The 23567-nt window shown below is 42.3% G+C and overlaps 1 protein-coding gene and 1 pseudogene across 2 annotated transcripts in view; both read left to right on the top strand.

Annotated features, from left to right (window-relative positions):
- LOC309550838 (ras-related protein Rab-14-like) overlaps nt 1-18932 on the top strand; it is a 296391-nt pseudogene extending 277459 nt beyond the window's left edge. Inside the window, exon 2 of the transcript XR_014226182.1 lies at nt 18060-18932. The product of XR_014226182.1 is annotated as a ras-related protein Rab-14-like (transcript). The remainder of the gene's footprint in view (nt 1-18059) is intronic.
- Nucleotides 1-23567, top strand: part of SNAP91 (synaptosome associated protein 91) — a 251212-nt gene that overhangs the window by 26813 nt on the left and 200832 nt on the right. The gene's annotated exons all lie outside the window — the stretch shown is intronic.

Raw genomic sequence — 23567 nt, 5'->3', positions numbered from 1 at the left:
CCGCACAGCCTCTGACCACCTGTCCTGTGTTGCTATCCTGTACCATGTCTGCACAGCCTCTGACCACCTGTCCTGTGTTGCTATCCTGTACCATGTCTGCACAGCCTCTGACCACCTGTCCTGTGTTGCTATCCTGTACCGTGTCTGCACAGCCTCTGACCACCTGTCCTGTGTTGCTATCCTGTACCATGTCCGCACAGCCTCTGACCACCTGTCCTGTGTTGCTATCCTGTACCGTGTGTGCACAGCCTCTGACCACCTGTCCTGTGTTGCTATCCTGTACCATGTCTGCACAGCCTCTGACCACCTGTCCTGTGTTGCTATCCTGTACCATGTCTGCACAGCCTCTGATCACCTGTCCAGTGTTGCTATCCTGTACCATGTCCGCAAGGCCTCTGACGTCTCCTGTACCATGTCCGCACAGCCTCTGACCACCTGTCCTGTGGTGCTATCCTGTACCATGTCCGCACAACCTCTGACCACCTGTCCTGTGGTGCTATCCTGTACCATGTCCGCACAGCCTCTGACCAGCTGTCCTGTGGTGCTATCCTGTACCATGTCCGCACAACCTCTGACCACCTGTCCTGTGTTGCTATCCTGTAGCATATATTACCAGAACATATCGGTCTTATATATAATACACTCTTCAAATGTGCTGAAAAAAATGCATGGTTTTCCCTTTTTATGAACAAGAAAATGACGTAATGCTATGGGGCTGGTATGAAATTATTTCCAGGGCTGGTTTTTATTCCTAGTCCGGCCCTGGCTCTAGCATTCTATTACATGTTTTTGGTCTGAGAGTGACCTGTAACTTGTCTGCAATCTGACCATCTCCTGAAGTATGTCCATTCCTTGTTTTTCTGTTGCATTGACATGTATTGAACATTTTGTGCAGTCCATTGGTGATATCAGGGGTCGCACTTGAGGCTCCTGATATTCATTTGACCTCTACTGTTCTATAGTCCCTCTAGTTTTATATTAAATACCTGTAATACTAAATGAAAGTTTAAAAGGCTAAAAATGTTTTTCCTTTTTTGGGGTATAGCGCATGCTAGAGCTGTTTTTTACCACCAATCTTCCCACCAAAGGTGGTTGCTTTAGAAAGCTAATGAAATGTGCACATGCTGCTGAACCAAGGGAGTTACTCACTAGGGGCTCGTGTGTCCGGGGGTGAGGAAAGCAATCTAGACTCCTGCTTTATATTCCCATGTTTACTGGGCCTGAAACCTAAATGTGCTATAACCTGGGCATAACTAAACATTTTCTTTGTGTCACCGCAGTGTGTGGGTGTTTACTACGATGGAGGAGTGTCATGAGTGGGTACATTTACATACTTTGCCTATTTATATCTAATTTTTTATGAGTCCTTTGAGAAAATACTACTTTACTCTGAGCCAGATGTATTGTTTCATTCCAGTATTCTGAGGATGTGAGCCCAGATGTTGATGCAAATGTCCTATTCCTAGGAGACCAATATTTCTAATTGGTCCTTAATTATTATTCAGAATAACAATGGACTCCACGTCAGAGGTAATTGGTAGCATGTTGCACTCTGAATGACCCGGTTAATATTGTGCATCTTTGTGGCTTGACCTTCTGTGTACAAGGTACAGCAGAGAATTATTTAGGTCCCTTTTAGCCATCATATCCTGGATCAGTGGCAGAATTCTTGGTCTAAAGTTGGTCATAGACCTCAGAGAATGATCAGGTGTACATTCATGATGTGACCAGCAATGTATTTTGTCTAAGCTACTCCATGAAAAGGAAAGTTCTGGCTGCAGGAGCATTGCTGTTTAGCAAAAAGGCTCCATTCACACAATGCATTTTTTAAATGCTTTTTTTGCCGAAATACAGGACCTGATTTTTAACATGAGTTCCTATGGAACATGTTCACATCAATGCATTTTTGTGGCTCTGCTTTTCTGGAAAGGGTCAGTGATTATTTTCTGGTTCAATAGACTTCAATGGAAAAGCTGCAGAAAAGCATGTAGTGTGTGTTTTTACTGCGTTTTTTTTTTTTTCAAAGAAAAAAGCTTAAACGCAAAATCCATGGTAAAAAAATAAGTGGAAAGCACTGCAGAAATGCTCAAAAGCAAACTGCATAGGTGTGAATGGAGCCTAAGGGAGGCAAGATAAGGTGAGTGTGTAGACTATGGGACTGGAGGAAGCTGAAAATGGTTAATTTTATACTGTACATCTTTCTTGCACAGGTTAGGTTTTAAGAGGGGGAAATGGGGAATTTTTAAGACTTGCTATGTGGTAGCCTGAAATTCTACCTAGTTATTTTCCTGTGAGGCTCATCTAGGAGAGATCATTTTATATGGAAAAAAAAAAAATCTGAGTGTCCATTTAACATGGGAATTTTTTTAATACAATGTATACTCGTACAGCAATTTTATGCATAATTGTAATCCTTGCCAAGGTACATCAAATCTGTTTTTTGATATTTTCTTCATTGGTGCTTCTTTTTTTTTTTTTTTTAATCTGGATCAGATCAAAACTGGTATCCAATAAAGGATCTGTAGTGGGGTCTTCATCTTTTCTGAAGCATAGAGGGTTAGAGGCAGGCATTACCCCGTGATAATCATCAGCTTTGGTATCCTGCATGTTTGCAGGATACCGAAGTTTGCAAGTGGATTGAATAATATACATGAATTCACTGGAGTGCTTATCAATTTGGGATTCAAGATAAAACATGAATTCAGTAAAGATGAGAGGTTTTTTTTTTTTTTTTATATGTACTAGTGAAAACCCTTCCATAAGGTTGGCATTGTAGCAGAAACTAAAGTCCAGCAACGTACGGCTTCTGTATGTTCCTATTTACAAATTGGTTTTTTACTTTTTAATATTCCTTAACAGCAAGAGGTTTAACCCAGATAACAGGGAGCTGGTTTGTAAATTTTAACAATCTATGTAGACCTGAAAATTCCTGTTTACAGCCCTTTGTGTACCAAGCTCTATAGGGTAAGCTGATCTTTTTAAACACAAATGAATAACTCTGATCAGTGACTCATCCCTTATTGGTTTCTAAAAGAAAGAGGGAGAGCACTTTTTTTTTTTTTTATTTTTTAGAATAGTTTTGTACTTGATCGATTTTGGGTGTAGCGGCTGGATATTAAGAGCTTCTTCTGAGGACTTCATCTTCACTGTCATTTGAATTACAGTGGGCTTAATCGGCTCTCACAGTCTATCTAGAGCCCCCTTATGCTTAGGTTATTTATGTGTAGTTTCACTACAGTTGCATATCCCTTATTAAAGGGCTCTTTCACAAAGCTAGTCAGGCAGGCAGCCTAACCTATAGCTCTCTACGTTATCATGTAATGTTCGTTTATTGTGTGTATTGTTACTAAATACCCTGTGTTGCATGAGAAACATGGTATTGTCTGTTTTGTGTGTTGGTAGCACACACATTCATTCATCACAACAGACCACCTAAGTGTGAATGGGCCCTCATAATTTTTCCTATTTAAATAAGGGACTGTTATATTTTGTAATTGTCCTAATAAAAAGGATGTGTTTTTCTCTTCTAGAGCAGTTAGCTTTACCCGCTAGAAGCCACCTACTAAGTAAATTATGTAAATAGGCTGATCTAGCAATTGCTTGGTTAGCACTGGTAAAGTAATGCATTTCTATGTTTAACGTATATCCGACTGATCATGTTGCATGAAATTTTCTGATAAGGTAAAGTTTTTTTGGACTGACCAGTATTTCACCTCTGACTCCAATAAACAAATTTAAATCTGTAACAGGCAACATCGCAAGATATCTAACCATTTTTTTTTTTTTTTTGGAAGCCCCAATCTGAACTAGGGTTCCTTACATGTTTTCCTAAGCCCATAATGGAAGCTGCTTTGTTCATATGCTACATTCAGGCTGTGTTAAAGCCATTGCAAATATGCCTTAGCAAGGGTCTGTGCAAGTGGTATGGCCAAGCCCACTATAAAGTACAGTACATGCTTGATAATCTTTTTGAAAAATTTTAAGATTATCATTAACAATATAGAAACAGAAATATTCTTTACCTTAGTCTTTGTGATCTCCTATTTGCTGGAGTTACATCTTTAGCACAAGGTTGCAGACTGGAAGTAATACTGCATCCCACAATTTAAATCTTAATAAAGTGCTTGCAATGATAACTGCAGTAAAGATGAATGATAAATCATTTTCTGGAACGGTTCTCAGTACATTACAGGAGAGATGGAGAACAGAAATTGGCTGTTCCCTTTTGCAGAAGGCATTGCTGATTTTCAATCTCTAGCTAAATGTTTCTCATCCCTTGTTAAGGAGCCCTGTGCTGCAGAGAAAATGTCCATGTTAACTTTTCCTTCTAAAAAGATTGCATGCTGATCGGTAGCTTCAATAGTTGGCCTTTTCAGAATGGGAAGTCAGCATTGTTGGTTTATGCATTTTGGTCAACACAGGCTTCATTTTAATGATTTTGGCACCTCCTACTATACATTAACTCTTTTTTTTTTTTTTCTTTAGTTTTTATTGCAAGTTTGCATTTGGTACAGGAGAGATGAATACAGAGACTAAAAGTGTACCATAAATATTGCGTAAATCGGCAAGAGATCACAAAAAAACATCTAGAATTACAGCTGGTAAAAGTGCATTGAGGGCAATATCTAGCCTTAATACTACAGATGGTCTTGCAAGACCAAATGGTGCCTAGTATAAGCATAGCAGAGAAGAAGGGAGCAACAGGGGGAGGGGGTCAAATATTAGATGAATATCCTATAGCAGATGTAAAACCCAAATGGGGTTAAGCCCTTATTCTTTGTTAGTAAAGTGTAGTGCTATCCCCGAAGAGGCTGCTGGGCTTCGGGCCAATTTACCGCACAGCACAGTTAGGCAAAAATAATTTCTCTTTCGTTCGACACACAGCGCTCCATAAATCAAAACTACTGGGTTATATTGCCTCCTCCAGGAATAGGACTAGGCAGAACATGGAGGATGCAGCTGATGTAGCCACGGACGTGGCTGTGGTGTTTGGTACGCATAAGTCACCTCGCTTTCAAAAGGTGTTTCCTTAGGTTTCTTATTTTGAAAGGTTTTCCTGTAAGCAGTGAGAGCATCCAAAATTACTGTTTTACTTTTAAAAAAAAAAGTGGGCTAGTCTACCAGTGGTGGACCCCCCTGTAGCAACCATGATCCCAGTTGAGGAATCCCAATCCTTTAAGGACCCGGCTGACAGGAAAGCGGAGGCTGTGGCACACAGCATGTTTACTATGGCTGGTTCGGCATTGCGGCCAGTCTTTGCCTCCACCCTGGTGTCTCCAACCCTAACTGAATGGGCCAAGCTTTTGCGCCAGGGCCTTGGGGGGGGGGGGGGGGTTGAGCAGGCCCCTGCTGCTTTTGTTAATTTAGCGGACCAGTTGGTCCATGGGCTGCAGTTTATTTGTGATGCAGCTTTGGATACAGGTTCTGTGCGGTTCAAACTGTTTTAGCGGTGGTAGTTGGGCGTGTGCTGTGGCTTAAGAATTGGTCTGTAGATCAAGCCTCCAAGAAAGCTCTCATTGATCTGCCCTTTCAAATTGTTCGCCTGTTTGGGGCTACCCTGCATGACCTCATCAAGGGTATCACAGGGGTGGGGAGGGGGGTAAAGAGTACCTTCCTGCCACAATCCAGGAAAGGGAAGGAGCCTCGTCGCAGACGGGGGCCCACCTTCTCAGCCCATAGAAAATCCTTTCATGCGTCTGGGACTGAGAAAAAGGGAAATGGATCTTTCAAATCTTCCCTGAGAGTTCCAAGCAATGTGGGTCTGCTAAGCCTAGAGCTAGCTTCTCCATACCTGCAGACAAGACCCCTTCAGCATGAGGACATCTTCGCTGGTTTTCCTGCCCTGTGGACTTTTGTGAGCGTCAAGGAGATTAACGAAATGTTGTTTGGGGGGCAAAGTCTGTTCTTGTTAGGTCCGGAGTCTCCTTGTGCAGATTTAATTCCTGCAAAGGTTCAGGTTAAGTCCAAACTACCTAGGGTGCCCCCTATCCCTGTCCAGGGAATTGAATTACCTAGGTCTGATTTTTAATTCTAACCAGGGTGGTCTTTGCGGTGGTAAAATTTCAGGAACCACAGGCCGTGATTTACTGGCTGCTGTCGCACAGTTCTCTCTCTGGAGTTTGCATACAGGTTTGGAGTCTGGTCCACCTTCAAGACAGTTTTTGTTTGCACAATCCTACATGCAGCTTCTTTAGCAGGTTTGGCTCCATAGGAGGATATTGAAGTTTGTGGCGAGATCACGGGTTCCTCTGGCAGACGCCGCAGGCATCCAAGGGCCACAGTAAGGCCAGTATCCTCCTCAGATCAGGCTTTTAATGCAGATCCAGCGAGGAATCGAGAGCGAGAATCTTCGTCATCCTGGTGGCCGTAAATATCCCTTGGGGGCTTCCTCCCAGAGAAGACCAGTTGTCGATTTGCGGCCATCCTTGATCCTTTTTCTGTGGCTTGGATCTGAAGGTCAACTTCTGAACAACGCCCCATTGAAGAAAGGCAGAGGACCATCAAGGGCCAGGTGTCTGCAATCTTCTTTCAGTGACCCCCTACCTTAGTTCCTACCTTCATTCAGGGGGTTCGACATGTGGCTCCCCCTGTAGGTCTCTTTTGTCACCTTGGGATTTAAACTTTTGTGTTTTGGGTTCTCCAGAAACCTCCATTTGAGAATATTTGGGAGATTCCCTCATTTACGTTATCCCAGAAGGGAACATTTTTGGTGGCAATTGCCTTGGTCCACACGGTATCAGAAATGGCGGCATTATCCTGTCATTCTCTATTTGTTGGTCCATAGGGATAAAGTGGTTCTTCGTCCCTGTCCATTATTCCTGCCCACAGTTGTCTGACTTCCATTTGAATGAGGACATTGTGTTTTCTTCCTTGTGTACCAAACCGGCTCATCCAAAGGAATTTGCTTTGCCTACCTTGGATGTGATTCAGGTGTATCTGGCAGCTACTGAGTTCTTTTGGAGGTCAGACTCATTTTTTGTGGTTACGGACCGACTAAGAAAAGGACCCAAAGTGCTGTCTTGCACTGCACTTAAGCTACCCCTGGTCCCAGATGTAAGGTATTGCACTACACTGTCCTCCTCCTCCCTTTTTTTTTTTTTTTGGTGTGTAGCTGGCTTGTACTCTGTCTCCTTAAGTAGTTCCTAGAATCCAGAAGGCTGCTGTACTGGCCTTTTACTAAACAGGCTGCTTCTGGCTTAGCCTGAGGTTTGCAGCTAAGTGATGTCCTGGAGCTCTTTCTCCTTCTCTCCATCTTTTCTCCATCTCTAGGGGGGCAGGGCCCCCAGCACAGAGATGACCTCCAGATGGCTGGACTCTGCTCCCACACTGCCAGCCTTACAAAGGAGTTTTGCCCTACAAATACTGTAGCTGCTGACTTTTACTATTGGGGTACTTTCCTGTCCAAGCATGCAGTGGTGTCTCCGCCCAAATCAATTCTCGAATTAGCTCTCTGGTGCTGCCGCTGGCACTATCTCAGCTAAGTGAAATAGGCAGTGAAGCTTTGCGGCTTCACAGCCAGTTTCCTGCTGTGCTCTGTAAATGGGCAGGCTATGGGGGGGGGGGGGGTGACTTTCTGGCTCAGTTCGCCATGGTTCAAAGTGGAAGCCGGTACTTGTCCGCCAAGTTCAGGTACCTGCTCCCCCCCCCCCCCCCCCAAAAAAAAATAGTGCCAAATGTGACAGCAGAATGAAGGGAGTAGGCAGACAAGTGGGCTTCCCCTTTTGGGTGGAACTCTGCTTTAAGAATATTTTATGGGCTGCTTCTTCGTCTTCTAGGCCCGCCTTCCCAGGGACTGGTGGAAGCTCCATGAATATTCAGGCTTCAGTCTCTGTTCCTCCACCCACTATGTTCTGGAAATTTCCAGTGCGTTCCAGGAGGAGAGGCAACAGAGCCACAGCCTTTGAAACACTGCCCAGACTCCTAAACGCAATCACATGCTCCTCCTACGCCTACAGGGGAGCCAAACTAAATTTACCTACACTAGCAACTTTGAGGGCGCTACAAAAAGAACCTGAAATAATGTTAAAGTACAAGGCAGTGGTTTTAAACTCTAATCAACAGGCCCATACCTTGGTGTGGAGACTAGGGAAAGAAAGTGAGATATTGTTCTTCCATAAGCAAAATGTCTTTTACTTTGCGAAACCATTGTGTAATGAGTGAGGTCGATTTTTGTCCCCAAAAAAACTGGACTAAGATTTAGCTGCGTTTAGAAGGTGTGGAATTATGGACTGTTATTGGCCTGTTAGTTCAGTTGGACAAGAAAACACTGTATGTGGTCAGGTTCAACTCTAGAACCCCTGTATCCAAGCTATCAACTGAAGCGCATCACACCAGTATGGTCAAATGAGCAGACAATGCCACCATATGAGTGTGTGAGGCTTCCTCATTGCATTCTCTCCGGCTTCCTCATTGCATTCTCTCCAACACAGAGATGTAAGGGTAGCGAACATGGGTCATTTTATTTGGTGTGTAGTGCCATCTGGTTGGAAGTTTGTAGTTAACCTCAGCCAATTTTGATAATGAGATTTGCGACAATTGGAGAATTTGTTTTTCCGACCTGTAATGGTTCGTTAATGGTCTGATCCCCAGTGAGTGAGGTAGTCTTGGTTTGATGGCCCTTGCAGACCAAGAATATCTTTGTAAAACAGTGAAACACAGTGAAGCAGTGGTAGATTGGTGCGCAATATAGAGATTCAACAGGGTTTAAATCCTTTAGAGCACCATGGGGTTGAGAAAGAGACCAGACAAAGGGTAAGAAGCGATGATGCAGTAAAGGCCTTAAGGGTGTGGTTTATGCTAGCCATAATAAGTATGAAGAATATCCCAAATGGAAAAGGAAGGTGAAGTAAAAGCTGAGCTAAACGATGGGGAGGGCCCTGTGACCGCGAAAGATCCATGGGATGACCGAGAGATCAACATTACACAAATCAAATTCCAGTTTGACCCTGGAGCTGCTGGCCTACTTCCAATCAGCAATTCTGGTCAAAGCTATAGCCTGATAATACAGTTTAAAGAGGATGCCACAGGAGATTCTGGGATGTTTCCCTTTCCATATGTAATTTTGAGATGAGAGAATTGCTGTATAAATGGGTCACTCAATATATCATTTAACCTGAATCTGATCAGTAGGGAAGGAGTACAAGGCCTCAATCCTATGTATCTTGGATCCCAGGCCAAAAAACGAAATCTAAGGGTAGTCCATAAATCCCAGTCCACCCTGTCAATTGACCTTTTTAGCATATGTAGAGAGCAACAGGGTGGGCTAGGATTGTCTCTGAACAAAGGAGCTGTAGTCCTTAGAGCATTATCTCTGGCCTCTCTGCCCAGTATAAAACCTATGTGTAAAGTAACCCTTTGTAGAGGATTACCTATAGCGCTTGCTTAGTGATAAATACAAAACATATGTTCTAAATGATAAAACAATCCTATAGTATTACAAAATATTCCAAATTATTAAAGTGCATACAGTTGTGCAAAGAGCCACGTGAACAAGTATAAGTGAGAAACAAAAAACAAAATTGCTCATTCAAAAGATTTCACACTAAAAGTAAAATTATATAAATTCTCTATAAATATAGAACGGAAAAAATCAAGTTCATAGGTAGTGCATGAGATATATTAATAATATAATAAATCCTCCATACAGTTCATGTGCAAATATGACTTCTTGTGACAAAAAGTTCAATTATATTAGATTAGTACAGTGCACAGTGAAGGTGCTCAGTGATCAGTGGTTTTCCAATCAATCCCTGGTGTCACGCTTTATTTTCCACGGTGGCTAGTAATAAAATTACTCACTCACCAGACCAAGTGAGTCTTGTATGCCTTATGGCACTAAGACCACATGAGCTTTAGTGACCCCCAGGGTCGGGATGGATTCCCTCTGAATGGATGCCTTCTCCAATGGTATCACTCCTCCACTGCCCTCCTCCGGCCGGGAATGTATAAAAAAGGAAGGTCCGAATAGTGCAGTATCGTTTAAAACAGATAATTTAATTTCACAGAATCCAAAAAAACATTTACAGGGTCCAAAATGCAGGAACGAGGCAGATAAATGTAAAAAACTCCGTCACATAAACGAGCTATGGAGTGGAGAGCCGTACTTCCGGCTTGCGTTCCACCCAGCTCATGGGATTTCACGACGTGCATTCCAACTGACGCGTTTTGTCATTGGCTGACGTCTTCAGAGGTGGAGTCATACGTATTACGGAGCACTTGTATACTGGAGTCACCGCTCTTCACTCCGCCCAAACGCCCTGTACCCAGAAGTCGGTACACGATCGTGTCCCTGCCATGGTATTAGACACAGCCGGAGCTCCTACTTCCGCCATACTTTACAAAACTTTGAAAAGTTCCATCCTATCTATGTGTATATATACTGGCCTTTATACCTCCATTCATAGCAATAATTAATATATATATATATATATATATAGCATTAACTATATTTGGCCAGATACATTAATTAGATCAGATAAAACTAATGAATAGGATACTGATCCATAAACAAAATTTATATTTGAATAAAACAATTAGATCAGATAAAAACTAGTGAACAAAATACTGATCAAAATTTTAATTATGAATTAAATAAAATAAGTAAATTGTAAAATGGGGTTTAAAAATATGAATATTATAAATCTACACATAAAAATATTTTATAAATTCTTAAAATATTCCTAAAATGTATACTGTGGACAAAGTTATAATACTTGGTGATTTTAAATACTATCAATACCAGTCATAAATTATTTATTAGTGTGGACAGATAATTATAAGAATTGTAATTTTACATAACTATTTATACCAGTCATAAGTTATTTGTTATTTCATATTTTAACTTGTGAGTACTCCAAAGCCCCACGGACTCCCAAGCCCCACGGACTCCCCACACCCCAATCAAGGGATAAAAACACATATAAGCCCTGCAGCTTTAGAGCAGAAAATGGGCATTCTAAGATTAATGGTATATAAATTATCAAAAATGTTTTAAAATGTAAATTTATATAAAATGTTCTGGTTTTATTTATTATTAGGGGTTGGAAATAAAACAATGTCCATATCAATGTTCATACCCCTAGGCTGTAAGGTGGAAAATTCATAAATCCATCTGGATTCATTTTGGAAAACTGCTATTATGTTTTTTCCGCTCCAATTAGGTTCAATTTTGTCTATACCACAAAAGGAGAGGAATTGTGGGTCCCTATTATGTGCTATTCTAAAATGATTGGATACACTATGGTTCCTAAATGCCTTTTTTTTTATGTTAGCAACGTGTTCTTCTATTCGTACCCTTAGTTCTCGGATAGTGCGTCCTACATATTGCAACCCACATGGGCAAGTGAGTAGGTACATTACATGTGTGCTTTTACATGTGATCAACTTTTTAATTTTATATACCCTTTTGGTTACATTGGACTGAAATTCCAACGTTTTTGCTTTTTTCTTGTTTTCACTGTTTTGCATGATTTACATCTTCCGCAAATGAAAAAACCCTTTTTGGTCCAGGAAGGATGTAAACCGTTTTGGGGGTTCTGGTACGTTTTTTACTAGTCTGTCCCTGAGGTTGGGTCCTCTACGGCAGTGGTCCTCAACCCTGGCCTACAGGGCCCACTAACAGGCCAGATTTTCAAGATAACTAAAATACATCCCAGGTGTTGTCATTTACTGCTCAGTGATTGCAGTACTCTATCTGCATCTCCCCAACGTAATACTTAAAATCTGGCCTGTTAGTGGGCCCTGTAGGCCAGGGTTGAGGACCACTGCTCTACGGTACACAAACTTGGGACGGGCTGGTAATATCTCTTTTAATTTTGAGTCCCTAAGTAATATGTGCCAGTGTTTTTTTTTTTTTTCACAATTTCTTCGACTTCCTTGTACCTCACATTATATTGGGTAACAAGATTTAGGGAGTAGTCCTTCATTTCCCTAGGTTTCTCTTTTAAAAGTTTCTATCCATGTTCCTCACAGAGAGCAACAGGGTGGGCTAGGATTGTCTCTGAACAAAGGAGATGGAGTCCTTGCAGCATTATCTCTGGCCTCTCTGCCCAGTATAAAACCGGTTTTGCTCTGGTGTAATCCATTGTGGGAGGAGGAGCCTGTTAGCCATGACCTTGGCATATAATTTAGTATCCATGTTGAGTAAGGAAACTGGGTAAAAACTACCACAATAGGTGGGTGTTCTCAACAGGTTCGAGTATGACTTTAACCTGTACTCAGAGATTCTGGGTGTAGTTCCTCCACACATGGGATGTTGGATGCAGAATAAAACTTCATGAAAGGTTTTATAATCTAGAGCCATGAAGCCACCTGGGCCAGGGGCTTTTCCAGAGGGCATGTCTTTCAAGGCCTGGGAGAACTCCTCCTTGGTGAAATCTGTTTCTAGAGCCTTGGACGACAGTTTAGGGAATTTTTAGCCTAGTGGCAGTACTGCAGTATTGTGGGTGCATTTGGTGTCTGTTGATGAGGATGAATATTTTATAGTTGTGGTGGTATTCCCTGAAAACCTACACAATATGGGAAGTAGTAAATGCCATGTCCCTTGTTAACCTTTTAATTTTTTGGCAACAGAGACAGTTTTCTTCTTCTTCTGCAGAGAGCAGGCAAGCTGCCTACATGGCAAATTGCCCCATTTATAGTTTTTACAGCACAATGTGAAATCCTCTTTTAATGCCATGGTAGAGTATGGATTTTTAAATCCTCCCTCTTTTGAGTTGGGTAGTCTAAGTAAGTGGGATCCAAGTGAGACAATTTGAATCTGTTCCATATCTGCCACCTGTTTCAATAGCATAGTAAATTGTCTGTGTTCTCTTTACTTTCTGAAGCCTTGCTCAATAGGTTTTCCTCGCATGATAGCTTTGTGGGCCTCCCATACAATGAAAGGTGACCCCTCAGGTAAAGTGTTATCTGTAAAATATTGGGTAAGGGCTTCAGATAGTTGAGCTTATTCAGTTGGGTCTATAAGAAGCAGATTGTTCAGCTTCCAATTATTTGGCCGGGTAGAAAAGGTAGGAATGGTTATGCGTGCAATGATAGGGGCATGATCTGAAAGGGAAGTGACCCCAATAGATGCAGAATTCAAAAGAGGGAAGTAGAAACTGTTTATAAAAATGGTGTCAATCCTGGTTTAGTTATGGATTTTTGAGAAATATGATTAGTCTTGTTCTATCGGATGTAACGTCCACCTTGTGTCTATCAGTTGAGCTTTATTACGGCTTTTCCTAGCAAAAGTTAGCTGTTTTGAAGGAAAGGTTGGAATACCCCCGAGAGGTGTTTAACTTTGGATCTAAAGGCATGTTGATATCCCCAGCTAAAGTCCACCATCATATTCTTCAGCATAAAGGAGTTGTCCTTGTGAAAGCCATTGGCAATTCCTTTAGCCTTGTTAGTGTCCAGGTTATATTACTCTGCTCAAAAAAAATGAAAGGAACACTTTGAAAACGTATCAGATCTTAATGGGGAAAAATATCTTGCTAGATATCTATACTGATATGGACTGGGTAATGTGTTAGGAACAAAAAGATGCCACATCGTTGATGGAAAGGGAAATTTTCAACCTACAAAGGACCCCCCCCCCCCCCCCCCCCCGAAAATCAAAGTAAAAAAAAAATGATGCAGCAAGCTAGTCCATTTTGCTAAACTTTCATTGCAGCAATTAAAAATGGTACTGAGTAGTTTTTTAGGGCCCCCCCCCCCCCCATGTGCTTGTATTTTTGCCTGACAATGTCCGGGCATGCTCCTAATGAGACAGATTGTGTCCTGGGGCATTTCTTCCCAGATCTGGACCAGGGCATCACTGAGCTCCTGAACAGATGGAGGTGCAACCTGGCGGTGTCGGATGGACCGAAACCTAATGTCCCATGTTCTATTGGATTTAGGTCAGGCGAGCTTGGAGGGCCATTCAATAATGGCAATTTCTTCATCCTTTAGACACTGGCTACATACTCTCTCCACATGAGGCCGGGCATTGTCGTGCACCAGGAGGAACCCAGGACCCACTGCATTAGCGTAGGGTCTGACAATGGTTCCAAAGATTTCATCCAGATAGCGAACAGTAGTCAGAATGCCATTGTCTAGCCTGTAGAGGACTGTGCATCCCTCCATGGATATGCCTTCCCAGACCATCACTGACCCACCACCAAACCGGTCATGCTGAACGATGTTACAGGCAGGATATCATTATCAATGGCTTCTCCAGACCTTTTTTACGTCTGTCACATGTGCTCAGGATGAACCTGCTCTCATCTGTGAAAAGCACAGGGTGCCAGTGGCGGACCTGCCAATTCTGGTGTTCAATGGCAAATGCCAATCAAGCTCCAAGGTGAAGGACAGTGAGCATAGGACCCACTAGAGGATGTTGGGCCCTCAAGCCACCCTCATGAAGTCTGTTTCTGATTACAGTAAACCCCCCTCCATTGCGGGGGTTACGTTCCGGACCCAGCCGCGAAAAGTGAAAATCCGCGAAATAGAAAAACCCTATTAAAATGCATTGTAGGCATGTTTTTTTTACTGTCACTGTACGTGTAAAAGCATTTTAAGGTATTTAAACACACTTTTAAAACAATAGAAACCCATTTAAACACATAAAAGATACTGAGAGACATAGCAAGACCTATGGAAAACACAAAAATATTTCATTTTTAATGATTTATATAGTAAAATAACATTACAAAAAAAAACGCAATATACCGGGACCGCAAAAACTGAACCGCGATGGAGCGGGGGTTTACTGTATTTGGTCAGAAACAATCACACCAGTGGCCTGCTGGAGGTCATTTTGTAGGTCTCTGGCAGTGCTCATCCTGTTCCTCCTTGCACAAAGGAGCAGATACCGGTCCTGCTGATGGGTTAAGAACCTTTTACTGCTCTGTGCAGGTCTCCTAGAGCAGTGGTCCTTAACCCTGGCCCTCAGGGCCCACTAACAGGCCATGTTTGCAAGATAACTGAAATACATCCCAGGTGATATCATTTTCTGCTCAGTGATTGCAGTACTCTAGTCTGCATCTCCCCAAGGTAATACCTAAAATCTGGCCTGTTAGTGGGCCCTGAGGACCGGAGTTGAGGACCACTGTCCTAGAGTAACTACCTGTCTCCTGGAATCTCCTCCATGCTCTTGAGACTGTGCTGGGAGACACAGCAAACCTTCTAGCAATGGCACATATTTGTGTCATCCTGGAGGAGTTGGATTGCTTTTTACAACCTCCTACAGGGTCCAGGTATCTCCTCATGCTACCAGTAGTCAATGGGCACCACCTGTAAAACCTTCCCTATTTTGGAGGTCGTCTCGTTGTTGCCCATCTAGTGCACCTGTTTCATTAACACCAAAGCAGCTGAAACTGATTAACAACCCCCTCTGCTACTTAACTGACCAGATCAGTTGTGTACTCCCAAGGTTCAGTGTTGGAACCCTTACTTTTTAATATCTTTATAAATGATATAGGGTCTGGGATTAAAAGTACTATTTCAGTCTTTGCAGATGACACCAAGCTATGCAGTGGAATAACTTCCTTACAGGATGTCTCCAATTTACAAGGCACCCAGTGGAGAGGGTAAGAGGAGAAAATCAGAGCAACATATTTTTTTCTAAAAAAAAAAAAAAAAAACGCGAGGCATAAGCAGATGGGACATATTGAGGTGGAGGTTTCTGTTTAATTCTCAAGGGGACCGTGCTTTCCCCCGAAAAAGCTCCGGTTCTCTTTTGTTAGTGAGCAGCTGCTGCAGGGAAGAGAAGGGAGTGTTGACTACAGCTGGGCCATGGTACCCAATGAGTGATGTTGACTCAACTACAAGCCATAAACCTTATCACTAGCGACATAAAGAGCTTATACGACATGGGGTTGCATTTATTCAGACCGTTTAACTCGATGATGAATAAACTTACATGTAGAGAAAATCTCCAACATAGGTGAAGGGCGGCTCTGTGCTTAGGTGATCAGCTGGGAAACTTGCCATTTGTTGCTGTTGATGTCTCCTCTTAACTTGTGACACTTGACACACCTGGAGAGCAGAGAGGAGATGCACCTTTTCATACCGACATTCCACAAGCCAGCTGACCGGATAGCACCTTCTGTAAACTGACGGCCTTGGCGTTGCACCCGTTCATGGTGATGGCAAACCAGAAGAGAAATAACATGATGTTGACCTGGTATGACTATAGGATTCTGTTCTTTGCTGCATAGGTCAGATTTCCTTATACAGCCACCAACTCTCAGCAGCTGATTGGCATCAACTATAGGGCTTAGATCGAAGAGTGAACTGTTTTTAGACAATCCGGCTCCATCTCTGATTCTCCCGAATTTATCCTGATACAGCCCTGGTTGCACACAATGGATAACTACAACTTCTGTGTGTGCAATATCTGCTGCAATCACAGCTGCCCAGAGTTCAAGTCTTGGTATGGTATGTGCAGGTTTGGGAGTGGGTTTTGCCTTGCCTAGAACAAAACTACAGTGTGATTCTCCATTAATTTTAGAGGTGTCTCAATAGGCTGCTGCAGCAATAGCTTCAACTGATGCACTAGAGAAAATATGAATCTCTCTGTGGCCAGCAGTTAAAATGGAAACCGTAACATAGCAATGTGATATTTTGATGTTTTTCTAGTGACCTTAAAGAATATCTCTACCTTTCCCACTTGTGTTGATTCTCACTAGGCAAAGGCGTATACCAGTCTATGTTCTCAGTAATGTTACCTTGAATGGTAACTGGAGCAATGAAACTCAGTGGATCATAGATGCTATTCACCACCCAAAATCATCTTGGTGAAGGGTTTGTCACAAATTGACACTTTGAGGGTGAATGTGTCTTGTTTGAAAAACTTGATTTAACTAGTGTCATAGACCACAGAGTGAAAGGCATTCATACGTCCCTGGCTGTTAGACATAATCTTATGAAGTCTAAGCTTTGCTACAGACAGCATCTCCTTTGTTCTGGTGAGGTCAATTGCTTCTTTAGGGGTTGGGAAGGACTCTAGTGCGTCGTCAACGTAGAAGAAACTGACGAGCATCAGATCCAAATTCTTCTTCAGCCTGAGCCGTTCTCCTTAGCCCATAAGTTTCCACTGCAGGGGAAGGACTGTTCTTAAAGACATGTACCTTCATACCTTCATTCGATAATCTATCACTTCCTTGTTGATGCCATTGTCTTTGTGCCATAGAACCCTGAGGTAGTTTGTCTTATCTGACAATGAAGCCATGAAACATTTGTTAAATGTTGGCCATTACTGCTGTGGGCTCTTGTCTGAAGCGAATCAAGACTCTTATTAAGAGAAACTCCTTCATGCTGAGCAATGGAATCAATGATAACTATTTTGGTCTGGTTTGCAAGGGTAATAAATGCCAAAGAATGGAAGGTACCAAAACTCTTCTCCCTCCTTTAGTGGGGGTGCATGGTCTCTGTCAAATATATTTTGCATAAAGTCCACAAAGTGCTTTTGCATCACTGGTTTCCTGTTAAGTTGTGCTTTTAAGGAGGAAAATCTACTGATGGCCTACTGCAAGTTGTTGGACAATCTCTCTTATGAGCTGAAAAGGTAGGGGTGTTACCCAATTATTGGAGTTGTCTTGAAAGGACTCATCGTCTGTTACTTTCATAAATTCAATGTCTTCCATTGAAGCAAGTATATCATCTTCACTGGTTGCATTAAAACACTGTAGAGCCGAAGTCGTCATTGTGGCAGGAGAAAGGGCTTGTGTTACCTGAGATACAGTGCTGTATCTTGGCCTAGGCCAACAAGGCCCAGGCCTAGGGCAGCACTTTGCAGGGGGGCAGCAAAAAACCTGATGGGGCTGCACTGATATGTTGCACTAATGGGCACTAGTAGACTGCACTGATGGCCACTGATGAGGCAGGACTTATAAGCTGCACTGATAAGGCAGCACTGATGGGCACTGATATGATGCACTAATGGGCACTGAGAGGCTGCACTGGTGGCCACTGATGAGGCTGTACTGATGGCCACTAATGAGGCTGTACTGATGGCCACTAATGAGGCTGTACTGATGGCCACTAATGAGGCTGTACTGATGGCCACTAATGAGGCTGTACTGATGGCCACTAATGAGGCTGTACTGATGGACACTGTGACTGCTGATCGTCTTTGTTGCACGTCATATAAAAGCGCCATCGTGGCCACCGCACCTTACAATTACTCCTATATCTTCAAATACATCATCATTGGTGACATAGGAGTGGGGAAATCTTGCTTGCTACACCAGTTCACCGAAAAAAAATTTATGGCAGATTGTCCTCCTACAATTGGTGTGGAGTTCGGAACCCGAATAATTGAAGTTAGTGGCCAGAAAATTAAATTGCAGATTTGGGATACAGCGGGACAGGAGCGTTTTCGAGCAGTCACTAGAAGCTATTACCGAGGGGCTGCGGGGACACTAATGGTCTATGATATAACTAGGAGAAGCACATATAACCATTTAAGCAGCTGGTTGACTGATGCACGGAACCTCACCAATCCAAACACCGTAATCATTCTAATAGGCAATAAGGCGGATCTGGAGGCCCAATGTCATTTCACATACGAGGAGGCCAAGCAGTTTGCTGAGGAGAATGGACTCCTGTTTCTGGAAGCAAGTGCAAAAACAGGAGAGAACGTGGAAGACGCCTTTCTGGAAGCCGCCAAGAAAATTTACCAAAACATCCAAGATGGAAGCCTAGACCTGAATGCCGCCGAGTCCAGTGTACAGCATAAACCATCAGCACCTCAAGGAGGCCGCCTAACCAGTGAACCACAACCGCAGAGAAGGATGTGGCTGCTAGTGACCTGTCTGTGAGGGCCGCCTTCTTTCTGACCTTCCCTGCTCTTCTGTCTTGAGCAGTGATATTTTTTTTTGCTGCCCTGTACATTGTACTGGTTTCATGAAAAGGTGGGGGGGGACTCCGCTGAGGCGACAGTTTAACACCATACTAAACTGCTACATAACTCTAGATGTATCCAGGTTATCAAAGGCAAGTCAAGTAATAAACACACACAAACCAATCCTTCCTGCATGGTATAAATATAGAACTTTTCTTCTCCTTAATCGTCTTTGTGATGTTGGCAATCCAGAGTTTCTCTAGAAGCGCTGGATTGGATTCATCCAGGTCTGTCTTAGTTTCTTTAATTTTTTTTTTTTTTTTTTTTTAGACTAGGCCCGTTGGCTGTGAATGTCGATAGGGGGAATCTCTACCCATCTTCTGTTTCAATTGTTTTTTGCTCATCTGGAAGAAAGAGGGTTTCTTCACTGAGTTCTGTCTTAATTTTACAAGCAAATGATTCTGGTGTTTGTTTTCACCTGTCGTGTCCCATAAGCTTCCTCTCGTGTTTTTCTAAATTTTACTCCTCACATTTAACACGTGAATATAAATATAAAAAAATACAAAAAAAGGAACAGATCATCAAGATACATTCTGTGTACAAAACATTACTTAATCCTGGCATTAGTGTGTTGGGAAATATCAGTTTGTACAGTATGTGACCACATGACTCCCTCCCTCCCTGCATAGTGCAGTAGGTGTAAATTACTTTTAGATAATGCTTAGCTCCGCCCTCTTTTGAACCTTATTTTGCACTGTGGCTTATACAAAGCGGTTTTAGAAAATCCCATTGTGGAATGAGCAGTGTGCTGACTTTTTTTTTTGTCTTTTTTTGAGTCGATCTTTTGCGTATAACAGCTGTGTATTGCCTGCCTTACGATGTATAGAGATTTAATGAGAAGGCTGGTTTAACTATTGCACATATGCTTTATTTTCTTTTAATATTTTTGGAGTCCAGATTACCGTTCTGCTGCTTTTTAGAATTAACTTTTTCTTTTGTGCATTTTTAAACACTACAGTGGGATGGTTTTTAAAAAGGTAAAACATGCATTTTATTTCGGACGTGGGACATAATCAGCGGTCGGCACCTTTCACAACCGTTTTGGCAAATGTTATGAACGTTTGCCATTGATAGACCAATTTCCGTGAAAACAGCCTTCATCCCGTCTTTATGTGCACAGAGGCGAGGGTGACCACTGTGTCCCCGAGCATGATTATCTAATATTCATAATTCTTGACTAAAGACAAGCTGAGAGGAGAAATCTGGAATGTTGTCATATCCTTTGTACCCTTGTATAATCTGAAACAAAAAATCTTCAAAGAAATTGGGTTATTCTTTCTGCAATTCTCTTGAGATGTTCACCTTTAGTTGGCAAGTTAGTGGGTTAGCCATTACTGTGCAGGGACCACAAGTTACTCACTGAGAATTGTGACACAGACCGTGCCCCTCCCCCACGTCTCCTTAAGTTACAGTAGGTCATCTGCTCGTTTCTGTGACTAAAGGAACAACCTGGACTGCTGTACTTTTCCCTCGATGTAACAAAATGCTATTAATCTAAATATTTGTAAATAAAGTACCTGTATCTAGATAATTTAAAAAAAAAAAAAAAAAATTTTAAAATAACATTTTCCACCACACACAGAATACTTTTTTTTTTTTTTTTTAAAAACAGTCCACCCAAGCACCTTGGCTAAGGCGACAGCAACAAGCCAATAATTAAATAACTGGCCACGACAAATAAGGGAGGGGGGGAGGGGGAGACAGCAGTAGAATGGTCCTGAGGAGATGAAGTGACCAGGAGACCCTCGGTCACCACTTAAATAGCCCCCCACAGAGCCAGCTGGAACTGGATTCTAGTCAAGAGCAGGGGAATTCAGGCGGGAGTTCGGGGGGCACGCGCTAATCTGCCTAGCGATACCTTAGATAAGGGCGGGAAAGCAGCAATAATTTAAATTCTGCCTAGATACCTGAAGCTTAAGAGCGGGAAACCTTGACCCAAGGATTAGCCCAGGTCAAAAGTTCAACCAACTGAGGCTGGCTGAATTAACTAGGCCTAAATAAACCTATTGAACTAACCTTGTTACTACCTAAATTTTTGAATAACTAAACCCCTTCAGCCATTCCATATAGAAGATGAGGGTTATATGAAACCCCATCTTCTTTATATGGAAGTGGCACTCAGGATGCCCTAATAATTTAATTTAAAAACCCCTTAAGCAAATAAACCTGAAATAAATAAAACCACACAGGAAATTGGTTTGGACAAAGGCCGCGGCTGTTTTTTTATTATTGGCTTAATAAATATATAAATACTCAAGATACTTTATTTTTTTCAACTTCACTTTTAAAGATAAACATCCAGCAGCCCAGCCAGACGGCTCGGGCTGACACTATGACATCAACATTTTAAAATAACATTTTCCACCAGACAGGCAACACCTTTGTGCCTGTCACCACCAACCCACCTCGCGGCCTGCTCAATACAGCTCCCTAAGTTATTGTTTAGAATGTCCAAACCAATTTCTGATAAATGAACCCCCATCCTTCCAATAGAGGCCCTCTAAACCACCCTCTAATTCCATGTGCCTATAACAAACAATCCCTATATCTCTCAACAGTTTTGCTAAACCCCTATTTAATCGCTTCCTCATCCTTTCAAGCGGTTTCAAACCCTGGCATTTAAAAAATACCAGTCTCGGAACCACTTCTGAAAAAACCAAACGGGCGCTAGGGAGTTTACTTTGTATGATCGCTAGATCGTTCCTAATCGCATAGAGCAAATCGAGGGTTTTTAATTTTCCTAAATCATTTCCCCCCTAAGTGGACAACTAAGATGTCGGGAAGGGGAAAACTTAACATTAGCTTGGAAACTGCTGGAACTAGCTCTGACCAAACCATACCCCTCTTACTGAACCACATAACCTTGTAACTGCCTCTGTCCAATCCCAAATTGTCAGAATACACTCTCTTCTTAGCTCAGAGATGGGCCCAGTGAATATATGAATGGCCGATGATCCAGATAGTAATTTTTACACCTGAAATTAAACAACATCATTAGGACGTATATAGGACTTGTAACAATTAGAAGTCCATCTACCAATCCTCTTAACATCTTCCACTCCCAATCCCCACCTAGCTGCTTCTGTCGCAGCACCAATGCGAAATGAATGTGTAGACAGACTTTCAGCACTTACATTCAAGAACTTCAAACACATTTTAAACACAGCAGTGAATTGGTAACGAGAAACCGGTTTTCCGGACCTGTGAACAAATAAAATTTCTTCCCCTACTGGCCTAATTAAAAGGAATTCTTTTAACAGAGCAACTGGACAAACAGGCGCTCCCCTGAACTCATGTAAAACTATTTGCTTACCCAACCCCAGCTGATCTGTTTTAGAACGGGCCAAAAATATTGTTACGCTGGATACATAAATATTCACATCCTGAACTCTCAATCCTGTATAACCCAACCTCCTGTCTGGAATAAGCTCTGAAATTCTAAGGGCCCCAAAAAACATTGTCGAGAACACTGCCCTGAACAATTGTGCTTCATAACCAGAAAAACACACATTGTCCAGGGCCCCGCAAATCCTATTCAATAACTCCAACGAAATAGGCTTTCTGTCATCTAGTCTAAAATTTCTCTTCCTATAGCCCTTCATGGCCTGGTGGACCGAAAAAAAGGACAAACGGGCTGAATGATTTTTTAGCTTCCCGAAAAAAGATACCCCCGCCAGAATTTTGCTTACATGTGACCAAGAAAATTTTTGCTTGAAAAGCATATTTAAAAATAATACCAACATTTCGGAGAATGAATCCTCCGACAGCCCTAACGAACTAAGGTGTTGAAGCCATAAACCCCAAGCTGATCAATATCCAGCCATCTGGACGGGGCCAAAGACTGATCAATGTTATCATAAATAAAGCCTAAATCAATGTCCACAACCGATCGGGGCAATGATGTCCAGCAGTGTCTGCCTCCGGTAGCAGATGAAAGAAACGTTCCATCTGGAAACGAGACAGACAGTCTGCTAAAACGTTGCTTTTTCCAGGAACAAAAGAGGCTTTGAGCCAGATGTTAAATTGCAAGCATTTTGCTACCAAATAACGCAACATAATCGTGACTGGAGGCGATTTAGAGGAGAGACAATTAATGGCGAAGAGTACGCCCTTGTTGTCAGTCCTAACCCAAATCCTTTTATTCCTAAATTGATGACCCCATAACTCTACTGCCACTATTATCGGGAACAATTCTAATAAAACAATGTTGCGAATGAGGCCGGATGCCTTCCATCTGTCGCACCATGGTGCTGCGCACCAATGTGTGCGCCAGATCGCGGCAAAGCCCTTAGAACCAGCTGCATCTGTAAAGAGAAGAAAGTCTTCATCCAGAATGAACTGCTCCTGCCAGATTGTGGATCCTTTAAAATAAAGCAAAAATTGAAGCCAAACTAAAAGATCCTCCTTCATCTCACCGGTGATTCTAACATGAGACGAAGGGGATTTCAGACCTGCAGTAGCAGCGTAAATCCTTCTAGAAAAAACTTTTCCCATGGGCATTACCACCCTTGAGGCAAAAGCCAATAAACCTAGTAAAGCTTGCAGTTTATTTAAACAAACCTTCTTTTGTCTGATCATCCATAACAGCTTCTCAATTTTTTCTTCCGGCAGTCTGAATTCCATCCTTTCCGAATCTATCGTGATGCCTAAGAAAACTATACATTGGGATGGAAAAACAGTCTTTTCCTCAGCTAGGGGCACC

The sequence above is a fragment of the Pelophylax lessonae genome (assembly GCF_965119305.1).
Source record: "Pelophylax lessonae genome assembly, chromosome: 3".
Classification (NCBI taxonomy): Eukaryota; Metazoa; Chordata; class Amphibia; order Anura; family Ranidae; genus Pelophylax; species Pelophylax lessonae.
Note: the sequence above shows the minus strand (reverse complement) of the source record. Positions and strands in the feature narration are given on the sequence as shown.